This window comes from Schistocerca gregaria, unplaced genomic scaffold (assembly GCF_023897955.1).
Source record: "Schistocerca gregaria isolate iqSchGreg1 unplaced genomic scaffold, iqSchGreg1.2 ptg000178l, whole genome shotgun sequence".
Taxonomy (NCBI): Eukaryota; Metazoa; Arthropoda; class Insecta; order Orthoptera; family Acrididae; genus Schistocerca; species Schistocerca gregaria.
In genome coordinates this window covers 17,897,601-17,917,704 of record NW_026061728.1, presented here as the reverse complement: position 1 = coordinate 17,917,704, position 20,104 = coordinate 17,897,601, and positions in this window count along the sequence as shown.

Sequence of the window (20,104 nt, the reverse complement as noted above, 5' to 3'; positions counted from 1 at the left end):
CCCACAATGGACGAGATAATTCTTCGTGCAGTTGACGATAACCCTAATGTCAGCGTCAGAGAAGTTGCTGCTGTACAAGGTAACGTTGACCACGTCACTGTATGGAGGGTGCTGCGGGAGAACCAGTTGATTCCGTACCATATACAGCGTGTGCAGGCACTGTCAGCAGCTGATTGGCCTCTACGGGTACACTTCTGCGAATGGTTCATCCAACAATGTGTCAATCCTCATTTTAGTGCAGATGTTCTCTTTACGGATGAGGCTTCATTCCAACGTGATCAAATTGTAAATTTTCAGAATCAACATGTGTGGGCTGACGAGAATCCGCACGCATTTGTGCAATCACGTCATCACCACAGATTTTCTGTGAACGTTTGGGCAGGCATTATTTGTCGGTGATGTCTTGATTGGGCCCCATGTTCTTCCACCAACGCTCAATGGAGCACGTAAATATGATTTCATACGGGATACCCTACCTGTGCTGCTAGAACATGTGCCTTTACAAGTACGACACAACATGTGGTTCATGCACGATGTAGCTCCTATACATTTCAGTCGAAGGGTTCATGTGCTTCTCAACAACAGATTCGGTGACCGATGGACTGGTAGAGGCGGACCAATTCCATGACCTCCACTCTCTACTGACCTCAACCCTCTTGACTTTCATTTATGGGGGCATTTGGAAGCTCTTGTCTACGCAACCCCGGTACCAAACGTAGAGACTCTTCGTGCTCGTATTGTGGACGGCTGTGACACAATACACCATCCTCCAGGGCTGCATCAGCGCATCAGGGATTCCATGCGACGGAGGGTGGATGCATGTATCCTCGCTAACGGAGGACATTTTGAACATTTCCTGTAACAAAGTGTTTGAAGTCACGCTGGTACGTTCTGTTGATGTGTGTTTCCATTCCATGATTAATGTGATTTGAAGAGAAGTAATAAAATGAGCTCTAACATGGAGTTAAGCGTTTCCGGACACATGTCCACATAACATCCTTTCTTTATTTGTGTGAGGAATGTTTCCTGAAAGTTTCCCGTACCTTTTTGCAACACTCTGTTTGTCGAGGAAGAGAGCACCAGTGACGTCACAGCTAGCAGTGCGGCTGTATAACGACGCGGCCACGTCGACACAGCAGTCAGTCTTACCACTTGACAATGACCGGGGAGAGCTCGGTCGGAAGCTCGTGCGATTTTAACCGCTGGAAGCCTGAGAATATTTTATTAATTCATATCGCCGAGAAACCATGCATTCATACAAGACCGATGGTGTTGTCATGGGACGCCCCCTCTACCCTCTGGTAGCTAATTTATTCATGGAAGACTTCGAGGACAAGGCACTGGACTCAGCAAGTTTTAAACCAACGGTCTCCTGGAGGTACGTGGACGACACATTTGTGGTATCGCCGCACGGGATGAATGAATTACATCGATTTCTTGAGCATTAGAATTCCATCCATTCTAGTATCAAATTTACTATGGAAATATAAAAAAACGTCTACCTCCCATTTTTGGATGTTGTCGCTCGCCGTAAAGTTGATGGCACATTAGGACACGCCGTATACCGGAAACCAACGTATACAAATCTATATGTTCATGCCAGTAGCTGCCATCACCCTTCACAGACCGTATGTGTTCTTAAGACCTTAGTGCATAGGGCACACTGTATTTCCGATAAAGACAATTTGCAACAAGAGCTCACATACCTTAAGAGCATTTTTAAATCGAATGGATTTTCTCCGCAACAAATTTGTAGAGCATTCAATGTAAAACCTAGGAAGAAGATAGTAATTCTTTCAAATCTAGTACTTTTTTGCCGATGTGGGTGTATTCCTGAGAAATTCTGTGTTGTGGTGGTCTTTCACCCCCCCCCCCCCATCCCCCCCAACGAAGACTGCTGCAGCTTTACTCTGTGAAGGACGATTTACAGCTTCGTAAAGCGGGTGTGTATCAGATTTATAGCGGAAATTGTGAGAAATCGTACAGAGATCAAACAACACGCACCGTTCATGAGAGATGTGTAGAGCATCGAAGATACAAACGCTTATTACAGCCAGACAAGTCAGCTGTGGCCGAACATTGTCTTGGTACAGGTCATTCCATGAATTACAGTGATGTGAATATTTTAACATCCACGTCTTCCTTTTGGGAATCTCCCGTCAAGGTATAGAGATTAGAGCAGCTAATAATTTAATAAACAGAGATAATTGTTTTAATTTGGACAAAGCATGGAATCCGGCTCTTGGGGTAATTGAACTGCAGAGAAGTCGTCACGGTGTCACCGCCGCCGCTCATACATCGATAAGCGAATCAAATGTCTGTACGCCTTCGCCACAGGCGGTGCATGTATAAGCGTATTTCTTTGCCGCCGACCAACATCTCTCACTCGCATGCGCAGTACCGCCGCGGTGGAGCATCTAAGGCCGCGCTTGGCATCTTGTCGTCAGTCTTATGACTCACTCTGAGGATGGCCGGACGATACGCGGCCGAAATATCAGCGGAGGAAATTTTATTTGCGCGGCTGCGTGCCCAAAATTTAATGGACTGTTCATTACGCCGCGAGAAATTGAAAATGGACAGTGGTTATGAAGTTTTTTAAGTGAGAAACTGAGGAAAAATAGGGAGGAAACGTTTATGAAAAAGCACATCGCCGATTCAAAAATGAGCTTGTAATGTCTTCACTTACGTTGTACTATATCCCACAGTATGTCTCGTTTCACCAGCTATCGATGCCCCTTAATAATTACATTGTTTCATCGTATAATGCGGTCAATAATTAAGTTTTGCATGTTAACCATACGGCAAAGCACTCTTCTCTTTGCGTGCTGTCATTTGCGAAAATCTTGTTTCCATATCTCAAACCGTTTGAGATGTGAGGAATGTTGAGAATATCTCATTCTAGCTTTTTCGCTGGCTCGGACGGTTGCAGATGAGTGCGCTACATCAGATTAATTTTTCCGTCATTGGTGACTGAGACTTCCACCAAAGTCTAAAGAAAAATTCATTATCTCAGCTGAATTTTATACGCGGCAACATATTATGTAATGTGTACCAAACGCAAAATCTTAGCAACCCCTATTTTCTATTTTAAGCTTTTTCGTATTTCATGCAGTGTCTTACTTAAATCGAAGTACCATAATAACTGTCACCATTAACGAAATGATGGGCACGTCACACGAAGCTGGCATATAAAGCTATAAGTAGGGAAAAAAGATTTTTTTTTTTTTTTTACGGAATAGTATCTGTAAAATCGTTTGAGGAAGAACGCAGGGCGTGTGGCTCGCTTCTGCCATCGCAGTGTGTCGCCAGCCGGCTGGAAGTGGCCAGACAAGGTCGGCCCCGCCTAAAGAAACAAATGAAATCGCTCAGTAACTGTTCCCTGCGCATCGGCCACTGTATCCAGCACGGATTCCACCATCTGCCACAGCATATTACACGGCTTGCAAGGTATAGGGTAGATGTGGACCAGTGATTTTCCACAGCTGCCACTTTGCTCTGTATGTAAGTAAAGATTTTACAGCGGGTTTGTCGTTCAGAAATCGCATTTGAGTGTTGTTTGTTTGTGGGAAGACTGTGTGACACCTTGTGTACGAAGGGGAAACGTCTACCAGCACGTACCAAAGTCCGAGACTGCAGTTTGTCGTTACGCTGCTCGCGCTGTCACGTGAATACGGTGCCTATCGGTTCGCGAGGGTCACGTAGGCTGTTAATGGCCCTACGTGACTAGCGCCTGAGAGGCTCGACGTGCTGTTTGGTTGGCTGTGCAGGACCACACAGACACACCAGGTTCCCTGTGTCATGGAACGCAGCGAGCTCACTGGTGGCCAGAAGAGCGCCCTCACGGACAGTGCGGCGACGTCCAGCGACAACTGCTGTCGAAGCCCACATCGACGCGGCAGGAGACCGAGGCGGTCGACAGTGGAACTCCCAACAAGGAGACTGGACATACCAAAGTGGCACTATGTCGTCTTTGCAAACGAGTCCCAGTCCTGTGTACAACATCACATTGGACGTATCCATGCATGCAAGCTCTGAGGAGGACGAACGTTGCCAGACTGCTTTCGTCATCTTCTCATGGGCTCATCATCTGAATTGTTGGTATGGGGTACCACTGGGTAAATAAGATGATCGCGTCTTGTCCACACAGATGGTAATTTGCACTGTACCTATCACATTTCTGGCGCCTTAAGGACGGTGGCTATGACCCTTCTCCGAGATCTTCGTGACATTATCTTTCAACACATTACACCAACATCGCATGTTGCCCATGCTGTGCTGACCTGTGCCGCACACCGGAGTATATTTACCGAAATTATGGCCAAAATGGCAAAAATGGACGTTTGGTCAACTATTGTAGCAAGTACATGAAAGGTTCTCGGTTCACTTGCCTCGTCAAATTTTCAGAAAATTCCACGCTTTCGATGATACCCTCCACCATCGTCGTCAGGGACTAAAACTGACTGTCGTGAACTGGCAAGGTTCCCTCTTTCATACTCATAGGAAGGCATCTGATTTGGTGGATTACGTCACCGTGTAGCATACAGATGTGTTGCCCCCCTACGTAGATAGATTTTGCTTGCAATCGAGCGCTGCATGCAGCACCATCTATCGCATCAGGCTGTGAACTGCGAGAAGTAAGAAAATAAACCAACGTGCAATTGAAAAGAACTTTGCGAGAGGCCTGGGACAATCACCTGCTGTGATCGGTAAAATTAGACAAGTGAACGTAGCAGAACCAACCTAGATTAAACATACTAACATACACTTCTCAATACGCACATATATAACACAGTACATAGCTATAATTAGTTTGAAGGCGCATTTAAAAATTGCGAGAAAAGTATGGCAAACTAACTACATATGGAACAATCACACACGTGACGAGCAATTCGGTGCCCTAGTAGAAGCAGTCCTGTCATCACGTCACCAGTAAAATCGGTACAGCAAATTAAGGGTATCACACGAATCTACTTTGAAATTTTCAAGTACAAAAGGTTAAAAACTAGTGGAAAGTGGCATGGTACAAACTGAAAGACAGGCAGACAAACTAACAAATGCATGCCGAGTCATCCCAGGCCAATCTCTATGGACGGCAGTGGAGTAGTTTAGGGGTATTCACAACTACAGTTAACCTAGTAGTGAAAGGGAGTGCTTTAAAGGTTTGAAACTATCAAAAATAATTTTGGCCAGGATTTCGGTACATGTAATCCACTGTTGGTTGGTTGAATTGTTGGAGGGCACCAAACAGCAAGGCCATCGGTCCCTCACATTATGGAAGGATGGGGAAGGAAGGTGGCTATGCCCTTTCAGAGGAACCATCCCGGCATTTGCCTGAAGCGATTTGGGGAAATCACCGAAAACCTAAATCAGGATGGCGGAATGGGTTTGAACCGTCGTTCTCCCTAACTAGAGTCCAGTGTGGTAACCACTGCGCCACCACGCTCAGTATATAATCCTCTTTGCGTCGATACAGAGCGTTCCAGACTGTTGCTTTAAACAGACACCAGAAACACTGGCTACGAACTGTGCAGAGACAGCCACAACAGGGGGTGAAACCCGTGTAGGGGCTACACGTAACACGACTTCGGTTCGCTGTCAGGCCACTTGCAGTGCTGCAAGTTTATTAATGCATCATGTCGCTTTCTTATTGGATGATCGTTAGGTTCTGTGTTTGTTTTCGTTCCGTAGTGAACGGAACTTAACAGAAGCTCGTTTCAAATCATTGTGCTTCTCATTCCTTATTGTGTGCTTTGCACTCTTTGAGTTACGTTGTAAGTATGTTGCTCATATTCTGATTGAGCTCTGTTGACATCAGTAATACTGGGTCGGGTAAATGGGTCCATATTTGGTTGTTGTTCATATAAAACAGAAGTTGGTTTCTTCACATGATGTTCTGAGATTTATGATTTTTGTTACCACTTACGAATCTGTGTGTTAACTACGCGATTTAGACAATTGTTAAGAACGCCGCTTTTATTATACTTTATGTGGTGGCACCGCCAGACACCACACTTGCTAGGTGGTAGCCTTTAAATCGGCCGCGGTCCGGTAGTATACGTCGGACCCGCGTGTCGCCACTATCAGTGATTGCTTACCGAGCGCCGCCACACGGCAGGTATAGTCTAGAGACTCCCTAGCACTCGCCCCAGTTGTACAGCCGACTTTGCTAGCGATGGTTTACTGTCTACATACGCTCTCATTTGCAGAGGCGACAGTTTAGCATAGCCTTCAGCTACGTCATTTGGTACGACCTAGCAAGGCGCCATATTCAGTTAATATGAATGTATTCTGAACAGATAATATTGTGAATCATGTACCGTCAAGAGCGACGTTCATCATTAATGGATTAAAGTTAAGTATCAAAATAATTACGTCCGCTTTCTGAATTCTAATTCCTTGTCATGTTCCAGATCTGACGTTAGTATAGTTCTTTCCTCCTCACGCCAGCCTGCGTGAGCTAAAACGCGTGCATTTCGGCCTCCTCTTGTAACACGGTGTTGGCTCTTCTGCCAACACAACACTTTATATCTGTTTACATACGTGTCCTGTACTTTCACGCTTTTAATGAAGAACTCCATCTTATCGGGTGTCGACAGTATTGCAACTCCACATTATTACATCTGTTGCGGAACTTGTATCTAATTCTGCATTGAGTGCTGTTGCTTCTCGTCACTGGATGCCATGCGTTTCGCAATGGCTCGAAGAGTGTCGATGTAGGTGTAGATGTCTGTTTCGTAGTCTCAGTAACTAGCAAATGTTTTCACACGTTAGTAACAGGCAGTGCAGATAGTGCATTTTAGCAGAAGTCAATGAAAATTTTGGTGGAGTACGAAAAACGAATGGGAACAAAAATAACAAAGGATACGAAGAGTACACTAACAATGGATTTCAATCGAGGTTCTTAAGCTGTAACAAAAATACGTGAGTCTGCAGAACACCGCGATACAAAACTAGCGTCCTTTAGCATGCAACAAAAACAAATACAGAAGCATTTAGTTCACCCTATAATACGGATGTCAGCAAAAATTAAACAGAATACGAGCAACGTATTTGCAATGCAATTCAAAGACTGCAATACACACAGAGAGGTCCTCAAGTGGTTTGAATGGCTGTGAGCACTATGGGACTTAACATCTGAGGTCACCAGTCTCCTAAAACTACTTAAACCTAACCAACCTAAGGCCATCACACACATCCATGCCCGAGGCAGGATTCGAACCTGCCACCGTAGCGGTCGCGCGGTAGAGATGTCTTAATCGGGAACATAATTTCAACTCGATTACAGCCAAACGGTAGAAATTGCATTATTGGGTTTTAAAATAAATGCACTTTGTCACCAGACCCACTCATATAAATGAAAAATATTATCATATAGTACTCGCATTTTGCAGAGCAAGAATACAGATTATCACGTCATATTTCCCCGAATTCAAAGTTCACCGCCAGGGCATTTGGAGCGCTAGTGTCGGTCTCTGCGACCGTACCTTAACATAGTCGCTACTCTTGTGATATTTTGGTATTCTGTGTGGCGGATCACCACCCTCGATTCAGTACGATACAGAGTCGTATCAGCGTGGAATGCCTCGCGGCACCCCTGTCTGTCACACGAGCTTAGTTCGACTCGATGTGCTGCCGCTTGTCACTGCCTGATGTAGCTTCACTGTCTATTATTCTGAATGAACAAAAAATTAAGTACTCTAACTAGAAGAGAAACCAGGCATTGAGCAAGTATTTATTTCTTCTAGTCTTCCGTTATTCCATCTCTTCCTCCCGCTTCACTCTGTCCACCTACTTCCCCCCTTTCTCTAGCCATCCTCTCTCTCTCTTTATCCACTCTTCTCTCCCGTCCCTCCTTTATCCACGGCCTCCACACCTCCCCTGTCTCTTGCCATCTCGTCCTCTCCCCTCTCTCTGTCCATTTCCTCTCTTCTGCTGTCCATGTCCTCCTCCTCCTCCTCCTCCCCTCGTCCCTCTCCACGCTATCACGCTCACCCCAGCAGGAAGCTGGTGGTTTTTAGCTCTTCATTCTAGACAGCGACTAATATGTGTGCCAAATATGACTGAAGTCGTTCCAAGGATTAGGATGAGAATTTTACCGCTAGTTTTCTCGTATACGTACACGTCACCTAATTTCAGACAAATTTCGATCATATTTGTATACATATTTCACCTGTATGCCTAGCGAATTTTCACCCTGCTGTTGTGTTTTCATATAGCTAAATGTTTATGACGTCGTATATCCTGAAATATGTGTTGTACAAAAAGATAATTTTCCAGGTAGATCCAGCAGTATACGTGGCCACTATCTGCGAAATGCGTTGTGAACACAGTTGGCAGTAAAGAGGTAATAAATTAAAACGTCACACATCATCTGACAGTTTCTCGCGCATCTCACTGTTTATGACGTAATATCTCTTGAACTATTTGTTATAAAATTATATATTTTTGTAGGTACGTTGAGCGGCATATATGGATGATGTTTGCGACTAGAGTTGGTTTCAAATAAGTGATAAATTGAAACGTCATGCATAATCTGAACGTTTTTCACTCATGGTTCAGGAGACATGTCAAATACTGAGATGAGTTGTAGAATTATATATTGTAGGTACATTCAGCGACAAATGTGGATATTGTCTGTAAAAAATGTTGCAAATAGAATAAGTAGCAACTAAGTAATAGATTTAAACGTCTTACATGATATGGTAGTTTTCCACGCAGTCAGTGTTTATGAAGTCTTGTCGCCACCATACTTGCTCCGGACACTGCGAGAGGGCTGTACAAGCAATGATCACACGCACGGCACAGCGGACACACCAGGAACCGCGGTGTTGGCCGTCGAATGGCGCCACCTGCGCAGCATTTGTGCACCGCCGCCGTCAGTGTCAGCCATTTTGCCGTGGCATACGGAGCTCCATCGCAGTCTTTAACACTGGTAGCATGCCGCGACAGCGTGGACGTGAACCGTATGTGCAGTTGACGGACTTTGGGCGAGGGCGTATAGTGGGCATGCGGGAGGCCGGGTGGACGTACCGCCGAATTGCTCAACACGTGGGGCGTGAGGTCTCCACGGTACATCGATGTTGTTGCCAGTGGTCGGCGGAAGGTGCACGTGCCCGTCGACATGGGACCGGACCGCAGCGACGCACGGATGCACGCCAAGACCGTAGGATCCTACGCAGTGCCGTAGGGGACCGCACCGCCACTTCCAAGCAAATTAGGGACACTGTTGCTCCTGGGGTATCGGCGAGGACCATTCGCAACCGTCTCCACGAAGCTGGGCTACGGTCCCGCACACTTTTAGGCCGTCTTCCGCTCACGCCCCAACATCGTGCAGCCCGCCTCCAGTGGTGTCACGACAGGCGTGAATGGAGGGACGAATGGAGACGTGTCGTCTTCAGCGATGAGAGTCGCTTCTGCCTTGGTGCCAATGATGGTCGTATGCGTGTTTGGTGCCGTGCAGGTGAGCGCCACAATCAGGACTGCATACGACCGAGGCACACAGGGCCAACACCCGGCATCATGGTGTAGGAAGCGATCTCCTACACTGGCCGTACACCTCTAGTGATCGTCGAGGGGACACTGAATATTGCACAGTACATCCAAACCGTCATCGAACCCATCGTTCTGCCATTCCTAGACCAGCAAGGGAACTTGCTGTTCCAACAGGACAATGCAAGTCCGCATGTATCCCGATCGACCCAACGTACTCTAGAAGGTGTAAGTGAACTACCCTGGCCAGCATGATCTCCGGATCTGTTCCCCATTGAGCATGTTTGGGACTGGATTAAGCGTCGTCTCACGCGGTCTGCACGTCCAGCACGAACGCTGGTCCAACTGAGGCGCCAGGTGGAAATGGCATGGCAAGCCGTTCCACAGGACTACATCCAGCATCTCTACGATCGTCTCCATGGGAGAATAGCAGCCTGCATTGCTGCGAAAGATGGATATACACTGTACTGGTGCCGACATTGTGCATGCTCTGTTGCCTATGTCGATGTGCCTGTGGTTCTGTCAGTGTGATCATGTAATGTATCTGAGCCCAGGAATGTGTCAATAAAGTTTCCCCTTCCTGGGACAATGAATTCACGGTGTTCTTATTTCAATTTCCAGGAGTGTAAATGTCGTTCCACGATGTAATTTTCTGCTACATTCAGAGCTATAGGCGAATACTGTCTGCATAAAAAATTTGCCACGAAAACGTTAGCAACAAATACCCAATTAATTAAAACGTCACTTGCCAAGTGAACAGCAACACTGTAGTAAGCGACATTTTTTTTTGTTTTCATCAGTTTTTGGTGTTATGAGAGAGAAAAAGTTTCCTAAAGATTTGAAATTATGTGTCAAGTTTATTGCAAGTCTGTAAGTGATCTGAGCTACAACTGCTGGATGACTGAAGAGTGGGTGTTCTCGATCGTGGGCTGCGCTGGTTTTGCACTCCCATCCCCCACCCCCACCCCTTGTGGTCCTTACCACCACAGTGCTCCTTTCCACTCAGTAAATGATACGTGCACCAAGTTTGGTTGAAATTCGTCCTGTGGTTTAGGCAGGTGTGTTTAACGAACATACATACATACACATATACATACAAACATGTATATAATTTGTGTGAAGTACACAGTGAGAAGATTTAGTTATTTACTGTCCTTCCAGTGCAGTTTTAACACTCGCAATACCAAGCCATTTTCAGTAACGTGTATTACCAAAGAGAGGGGGGCGGGGGGCTACTTTGTACCCACCGTAAAGAATTTATAAAATAAAAACGTCTCATTAATTGTTTTTAAATTGCGTTAATAGCATACTTTTGAAAGATCTATTGAACATAGTCAGGATCCAGTACCTCAATATGTCTTATAAAATGCATTTTTGAAAACAGTTTTAACCTTTCACTTACTTCACTTTTAAGTTAAGTAAGTCTAATTATCTTGAGAAAAATTAGTAGTAAAAGTCGTTAAAATACTATTGAAGTGCACTTTACTATAATTAAAATAGTTACAAATACCTGAGGTAATATAGAAATATATGTTATGTACATAACATAGTGTCGTGAGAGTAATTATTCACGACTTTCTTGGGCTTGGAACATACAACAGTTTTTTGCTGTTTTGCACATATGTACCTCTTACAATTGTGGCAGACTATTATTGTTTTGTTCACTTTGTTGTACTTTTCTGCTTTTGAAAGGCTTTCACTAACACACAAAAGACATCTACCTTTACCTCCATGAGCTTCCTTTGCACCGTAGTCCTGCTGGATTTTCCTCTGAGAATACCCTCCATTCTTGAAACTACAGGCTTTGGCAGTCCAGAAATATTTTAGCCCTTTCTTCAGTGTATGGTTTCGCGAGCTGTAGTCCAAGTTCTTGAAGAATAAGTCGTCACTTACTAGGTTCTTCTTATCCCAGTCCGGCAAGTTCAACAAAAATAGTGTAGACCTATTCACCACTGCTATGTACACAAGAGTACAGAAAAGAGATAGCGCCCACCTTCTTGTAGCCCTCTTAGTTGAATATTTCCTCACCATTTGATCTATCGTGTCAACGCCACCTTTAGTCTCATTATAGTATAAATTTATGATCAGATGATAGAAATAGCAGATTTCTTTTGGGTTTTTACGGGGGATACAATTGTGATTGGAATATTTCCAACACTAATATGTAATTCTCGTCTTGAGATGTCTCTCAGTTCTTGAGGTATGTGTTTCCAATTAGCTTGTAATGTTCCCAAGAGAGTCAGCTTGTGATTCCTCTATAGATCTTCGGCCAAATCAATTGAAGTGTAATATCTATATGTGGTGACCTTTCTCACTGAATTATGTATAGGAACTTTCAGGCGTTTGACCACAGCTGCAGCGGAATTTGAGTGCTGTGTACCATTATTTCTTTTCCCAGCATAAGGCTCCGTGCAGATAACATATCTGGTTTTAGCGTCTGTGAGCATGCGTGTAAGTACACCGTATTTACCATGCTTTTCCTTCACGAAGACCTTGACGGGACACCTGCCACGGAACAATGGAAACTTTTTATCAATAACAGTGTGCATCCCAACAGAATAATATTTTGGACAAAATTCATTCTTTTTATCAAAAACTTCTTGTATTGCAGCAAACTTATCACGTTTATTGCGATCGCTTCGTGACTCTCTGTGATCAAATCTTATTACTTTAGTAAGCTGCTCGAATCTGGTACGACTTGTAGCAGTATAAACAAACATTCCTTAAGTATAGAACCATAAATCTATAAATGATGACTTACTGTCGTTTTCCTTCCCCATTATAATAAATAGTCCTATATACGCTATGAACGCAGGTCTGTCTGTCTGTCTGTCTGTCTGTCTTGGGTATTTTCTGCCTCAATGCTTCTTGATTGGTATGCTTTATTATGATGTTGACAATTTCTGGAGACAAAAACTCTTCAAATATGTCTGTTATTGTTCCTAGTTTACCTTCGTCTCTTATGCCTTCTCTTTCTTTCACTGTGTTTTCTGCTACTCGTCTTCTAATTTGAGGTGGTTTGGAGGTATAAATTTTTCCAGTGCTTGTAATATCCTTGTCACTAACCTCGCAAACTGCGACGTCATCAGTTTCAGGTACCCAGAGTTCATCATCAGCTTCTGTAAGTGCTCTATCACTGTCCACATCCTAGCGCACAACACAATCCTCTTCAGGTCCACTCACTACAGCTTCAGTTTGATCAGATTCCATTTGAGAAGCCGTAGCTTCTTCCAAAATCTGTGATATTTCTCCATCAGTAAGTGAATGTCGACAAGTTTTGAAGCACAGTTGTATTAAGACTGAACTAAGTGCCACTGAACAGGAAACAATAAAGAAACAAAGGGAAATGAATCATTGTTGGGACCATTGTTGCTATCAGTCCAGAGAAATATAATTTCCATGTGTTCTAAGGTCATATAATGCTGTTATTTGTGGAGTAAGACAAACATTGTGGAAGTCTCATCTACTACCAAGCGGGTAAGACATTATGACCACCTCCCTTCAACTTAAAATTTCGGATTAAGCTTAAACGAAAAATGTAAAACAATCATAAAATCTGTAAGAAGATTTCATCAAAGACAACAAACATTTTTTACAAAACTTAAGAAAATAAAGTACCCGAGTAGATTTCAATATTTTCAAAAGGTGGGTACAAAGTACCCCCCCCCCCCCCCTGGTAATGCGAGTATTGCGAGGGTTACTGGTCAAGACTGTAAGTGATTAGGATTTCCATTACTATATTTGACCGATATACTACTAACTCGCAAAAAAGAAACGATATTGCTCGCATTACTAACGATTTCTTTTAACGAACATTTTCTGAGTGTGTCGTTTTTGACCTGCGATAGCGCCACTACGCCATCACAAAAATTGCATCAAAACTGATAAAGTGGACCAACAATTTCTTGCAAACGTGTTCTTACGCTCTATAGAGAAATTTCAAGTAGCGCTTCTGACACGAAAGAAACGACAATGATGTCCCGATACCGGATACGCTCCGTTGCTGTAACCTGCTCTGAGGCAGACGAGAGGACCTTGCTGAATTGACCTCTGCCACTTCCTTCATACCTACCGCAGTTCAAGGTCAGTGTCGCACGTGTACTTCCTTGCGTACGTATAGTACGACACAGTTCTCAAAAAAGGTTGAAATATCGCCTTTGCTTAATATACTCGGAAGTTCTGTAACCTTCACAGAACTCTTATAGTTATCTTCTTAATATATTCCTCCGCAAGTGAGTGTGCAGCGAAATGATTGGCCCGTGTCACGCACACGGCGCCTTCAACCATACCGCTAGAAAATAGACTGAAGCACCAAAGAAACTGGTATAGGCATGCGTATTCAAACAGAGAGGTATGTAAACAGGGAGAATACGGCGCTGCGGTCGGCAACGCCTACGTAAGACAAGTGTTTCGCGCAGTCGTTAGACCTGTCAAGGCTGCTACAATAGGTCATGATTGTGAGTTTGAACGGGATGTTACTGTCCACGCACGAGCGATGGGACACAGCATCTCCGAGGTAGCGAAGAATTGGGGATTTTCCCGTACGAGGATTTCACGAGGGTACCGTGAATATCAGAAATCCGGCAAAACATATAATTCCCGACATCGCTGTGGCCGGAAAAATATTCGGCAAGAACGGGACCAACGACGACCGAAGAGAATCGTTCAATGTGACAGAAGTGCAGTCCTTCCGAAAATTGCTGCAAATTTCAATGCAGTTGGAATGATATGGGACCCCTGATACGTCTAGATACTACTCTGACACGTTCCTAAGCATCCTGTCTGATCACCTGCATCCGTTCACTTTCATTGTGCTTTCCGACGGACGTGGGCAATTTCAGCAGGACAGTGCGACACCCTACACGTCCAGAATTGCCTCAGAGTGGCTCCAGGAACACTTTTCTGAATTTAAACACTTACGTTGGCCACCAAGGTGCGCAGCCACGAAAATTATTGAGCATATCTGGGATGCCTTGCAACGTGCTGTTCAGAAGAGATCTCCACCCCCTCGTATTCTTATGGATTTATGGACAGCCCTGCAGGATTCACAGCGTCAGTTCTCTACCGCATTACTTCAGACGTTAGTCGAGTCCATGCCACGTCGTGTTGCGGCACTTGTGTGTTCGTGGGGGACCTACACGATATTAGGCAGGTGTACCAGTTTCTTTGGCTCTTCAGTGTATATTACCATCGGATTGGCAGTTCTAACATAACATTTGCGTGTGGTACGTGACTCACATTGTCCCTTACATACTCACTTCAACGAGAGACACAACGGGCGTTAGTGACTACTTAAATATGCAACAGTAGTTTTAATAACCAACTTACAACAGAAATAGAAATAATTTTCCTGCAATTTTCTAGAAATTTCTCCCAGTAAAATAGATTAATGGCCGATGTACATGTATTTTGATTGTTTTTTTAAGAAGAGTTGTTATTGCTTGTTTTTCCTGTGAAGAGGAGCCTTTTTCTTGTTGTCTTCCAGAGTAATTTGTTATAACTTCCTTTCTTCGCGTGACGATGTTTAACAATTTTGCGAAGAGGAGTGTTACTTCACAGTCTATTCCATTCTTTTGCATGAAGAAGTTGTTTCTCTGCTTTTCACGAAGCAGCTCACCTTGTACAAAGACCAGGTTATAGTTTTGAGAGGGTTACTTAAGCATTCTGGAAGAGGAATCAGGTCGAATCCTGTGAGGAAAATACCGTTACGAGCTACAAGCCTCTATCAACTTAAGAATTCTTTTATGGTGAGCGTAAGACGGAGCTAAATGGGAAAAGTAAAAAGGAGCGTAGCTGTGATTCGAATCTTGCTAGTAGCAATGTCTATTTTTAGTATTTATGTTTCACATTTATTAACAAATGAAAATGACATTATCTCATAGTCTTTAATGATAATAAAATCTCTCCATTTCGAATTACTGACCGCGTAAAACTTTGATATAGAGAGGCGAAACGCGTTTATTAAATAAGAAAGTTGTACATCAACAACGCAGTTCAATCTCTAGAAATGAAAATAGGGTTTATTTTGTATCTGATGTTTCGCATTTTTGTACCCAATAAATTTTAAAAAGGACGTTATTTTTATTAAAAAATGTGATTCGATACTTGATAATAAACGTTTCCATATTATCATAAATTCGGTATTTAAATAAAAGTAAAAGTGAATGCTAATAGCGAAATTCGAACTAACGATTTTACGCTTACAGGCCTCTACGAAATGGCTCTGAGCACTGTGGGACTTAACATCTGAGGTCATCAGTCCCTTAGAACTTGGGTTAGTTGGTTTTAAGTAGTTCTAAGGACATTACACACATACATGGCCAATGCCTTTACACTATGCATTTCAATGCCAGTGAATACGTTAATGGTAATAAATTTTTTGTACGATACTTAATAATGAAGAGAATTCTTATGATATTCAAGAGCGACATATTCGAGGTGTTTCTTATTTAATTGTGTCGTATTTCGTTAGAATGTTGCTATCCCAACACAAACCTTAATATCCCGTTACGCCAGTGCTATGCAGCCTTCCTTACTTCTTTGCCTCTGGAGGTTTACAGGAGGTACAAAGTGTCTGAGAACCATGGCGCCCTGATTGCTTCCCACTCTTCAGCTCTAAGGCGTGCAGGGCTGCAGTGCTGCCTGTGACTTCCAATGTGCACTCACATTAATATGACCATCTGTCGGATGACTTTGCGGCTAAGAGTGCTGGGAGACGCGTGGGAAGAGAGTCGCTGAGGTTCTGGAAGGTACCGGCAGGGATGTGGAGCCGTGCCAAGTCTACAGCCGTGGCCAGCCTGGCTACTTGTCTCAGCTGAGCAAGCATGGAACGAGCAGCCCCATCCAGCCACTCTTTGAAACCACTCGTACACTGTGAGCTGTGTGACTCGTTGCATTGTCCTGCTGGTAGTTGCCATCGCGCTTAGGAAAAACAAACTGCATGTAGAGGTTGACATCGACGCATATTTGTGTTGATCCACTGTGGCTTCCAGAATGACAAGATCATTCAAGGAATTTTGTGTCGTCTTGTTGTCACTGTAGACTTGTACTGTGGGAAGCAAGGAGAGCATGTTGTTTGGTTGCCAGTATCCTCTTCTATAACAAAAGGTGCATGGGTGTATTAACAGGGTTCTTTACTTATAAGAACAAGAAGTTACTTAAGATGGCCGACTTTTACTTCACACAAGACCAGGACTATGCACACTATTCTGATGGCTAGGTACTGACTGTGAGCTAGAGGCTGAGCTAACTGCGATTTCGACTCCCATTAGGCTGTGACTGATGACTCAGTTCGTTGACTCACTGGACGCCTGCTGACTACCCCCCTCTCCACCCCAAATCTGCGGCGGCGATCTAAATACTGGAGGTCGAGAGGGCGCTGGCGGCGCATTGTTTGCGAGTGCGTCTTTGGCCTCTCTCCCGATAGGCTCGCTTGCTCCGGTGACTACAATCAATCTTCTCACAACCTCTGTGTCACCTGCTGTGCTGGCGAGAGCTTATGCCAGCACATTACCTCCCCCCCCCCCCTCCCCCCGAAATGGCGCACCGTTGCCGTGTAGTGAGGCAGTTAATGACAATGGGGAGGGAGGCAGGACGCTGGACGTAGAGATGAGCGAGGAGCCGTAGCTGTGGAGAATGGCGTGCTTCTGGCTGTACCCTGCCTTCTGGCTTGTGAGGCAACAGCAACGCACTCCAGAAAACTGCTGCCAGGCCGCACATCCAGGCCTAAGGGCGTGTCCTGGGGCAACGAGGGCGACGGCGATGCTGATGCCATGTCCACCTCCATTGGGTCGGCGAGCGGGTACGGTAGGGCGAGGGCGTATCGTCCATCTGTTTCTTGGTGGCACCAGCGGGCATCTGCGAAGGCCGTGCGCCCCTGTGAGGCAGTCAACATGGGGGAAGAAAAGCAGCAGAATGGTGGAGAGATGACACGCACGAATTTGGTTCTGATGGCGGCGGTGCAAACCATTCGAAGCTGCAATCAAATATGTAAAGAGCCAATGCGTTCCTGAACCACGCCTCTTGCACCAGCGCTCACTGTTGCCATAAACAGTACAAAAAAAAAAAACAAGATTACGCGGCACGAAGCGGTACCTGCGGCCCATTCGCGGCACCGGGTGCTGTGGTGGGTGTAGCAACTGAAGCACTGACCTATGGCTGCGGCCGTGCAGAAGTTCCGGCAGTGATGGTCCGTCTCGTGGGTGTGAGCGATAGGAGGCGGAAAAGAGTTGCAGCGCCTGTTCCGATTAGAATCTTAATAAATTTACAATAAAACACCATTCCGAGGTTTTTAATTTAAACTATTAATCAGATTTTATTCTGTATTATAGTAAATGTGTAGGTGGTGAGAAGCTTGGCCACTGTTGTTTGCAAGTCCGTATGAAGCGATCTGCTTGTCCGCTGGTCTGCGGGTGAAACGGAGCACTTGTTAGATGACGAATGCCGTTTCGTTCACAAAACTGTTCAGGGTTTGCCATGAAAACGTTCCCAATACCACAACGCTCCCGCCTCTGGCCTGGACTCTTCTGACGACTGTTGCCGGGTGTTTTCTTTTAGATGTTTCTAGCCATAAACGCCAGCAGCCGTCAGTCTAGTGGACCATAAAAACGGGAACCACGTGATGAGGCCATCTGTTGCCACTGGGTGGACGTCCAATTACGGTACTGGGCTGCGAATTCCAGCCTCTGTCGACGACGAACAGCGGTCAGCATGCTGACCTGAAGCGGGCGCCTGCTGTAGAGGTTCAGACACAGCAACGTGTGGTGAACGGCCGCTGAGGAGACGCAGTCGGCAGCCCCTCGGCTAAGATGGGCGGCCAGCTGCTCAACAGCTGCTCGTCTCTTCGGCCGTACACGTCTCCACAGCCATCATTCACTCCTGTCATCTGTGGGGCGCGCTGCACTACACTTCCACTGGCGCCAGGTTTGGTTAGCGCCGTCTTACCGTTGACTTCATGCTTCAGCCACGGTGACAGCGAACAATTTTTAAACTTAGCCGCTTCCATCCCTGGCTCGAAAAACAATTGTCGTGCCCTTTTGGTCGCCAATTCAGTTTCTCCTTTTCCTATCAACGACTGCACCGTTTTCCGCGTCCCCTGACACGCTATGCGTACACCCTCCACTGCTAGAGCTGCACTTGCTGTCTGTGAGTGGTTACTGCATGTGTGACGCTATTTCAGTGATTACATAATCATGTCAAGTTACAAAGAACTTGACCGTATGAGCCCATTTATCAGTTTGACGTTGCTCTCCTTCTCTCCTAGCTGTCATGCACTGATTCGGTTGAGGAAGATGCCATAAGGTCAGTTTACCCCGGAGCCACTGCGCTGAAACAGTTTATTTGGCGTCTTCAGTCCCCAATACTCGTTCTATGTGCAATCTTGAGATGCAGATCTCCAATCTAAATGTACATGTGCACCACTGCAAACATTCTATTTTCAGTTGGTCATCCTGCTAAGATGCAGATGTGCTAATGCCGTCTACATTATTTAATGGGACCCACATAGCAAGTCTTTCTGTTCAGTACGGGACGTTGGCCAGCAGAGATGTCTATTGAGGCAATGGAGGACTGCAGGATAGGTGTGTTGAATCTGCAAATATCTTACATTAGGTGTCAGGTTACCAACTTGGGAATGCTTGGTAAACACCCCCCCCCTTCCACCCTATTCCCCGAGAACCAGTGAGAATTGATTAAAGTCCCCAGAGTAGTCATCGAGGCAACTTTGTCATGTGACAAAGGTGACGACAACCGGCTCACTTACTCTCCCCTCTAAGCAATGAGGATCAAGCATTACCTCCTCCCCTCTTTTATAACTGGGACACTTGAGTGCGAGGGGCTACTCCAGAGCTGTAAAGCACGGGGGGGGGGGGGGGGGGGGCATCAGCCAATGGCTATTTGTTTGTAACGAATTACATTAAGTCATGTCACTTGAGTTATATTTGTTAATACCAGTATTATATAATTAGAGGCACCAGCGGATGCCGCATCCAGGAAGTACTCTCATTATTCCATATTTTTTTGTAGTTTTCACCCATTTTCATATTTTTTGTGTATTCCTCAGTTTTATGTATTTTTCTTTCTTTTTCTTATTGCTACCAGATTTTCCACCACACTTTTCCCGGCGTCACGTCGCCATTGTGACTCTATCTGCCAATCACAGTCCAGCGTGGTTCCGATTTACGGATCACTGCTAAGCCACCACTCCATTACTAGTGTGTGTGTTATGTCATAGTGTTAGAAATGAAGAAATTGGTAGAAATAGTGACGTCTCGTCTAATACATAATAAAGAATTTCTAACCAAAGATATTCTATGTATAACAAATACCACACTGTGATACATAAATACCAAATACATCGTCAGATTGTGTGATGTCATAGCGATATATTGATGCTTCCAATCAAAGCTACTGTGTTTGTAGAACAGCACCACAAAATATGCCTCTGGAGAGGTGAGCAGTATCTGCAACAAACCTACCTAATGAACAGCACATCACCTGCAGGATGGTCCTCCACTCAGAGACCCAAGGAAACTGAGTTTTGTCATTTAATACTAACATGGCATTCTGAGTCATATGTTTAGTCATTTCAAGTATTTCCAGGTGGATCATCCTTTTG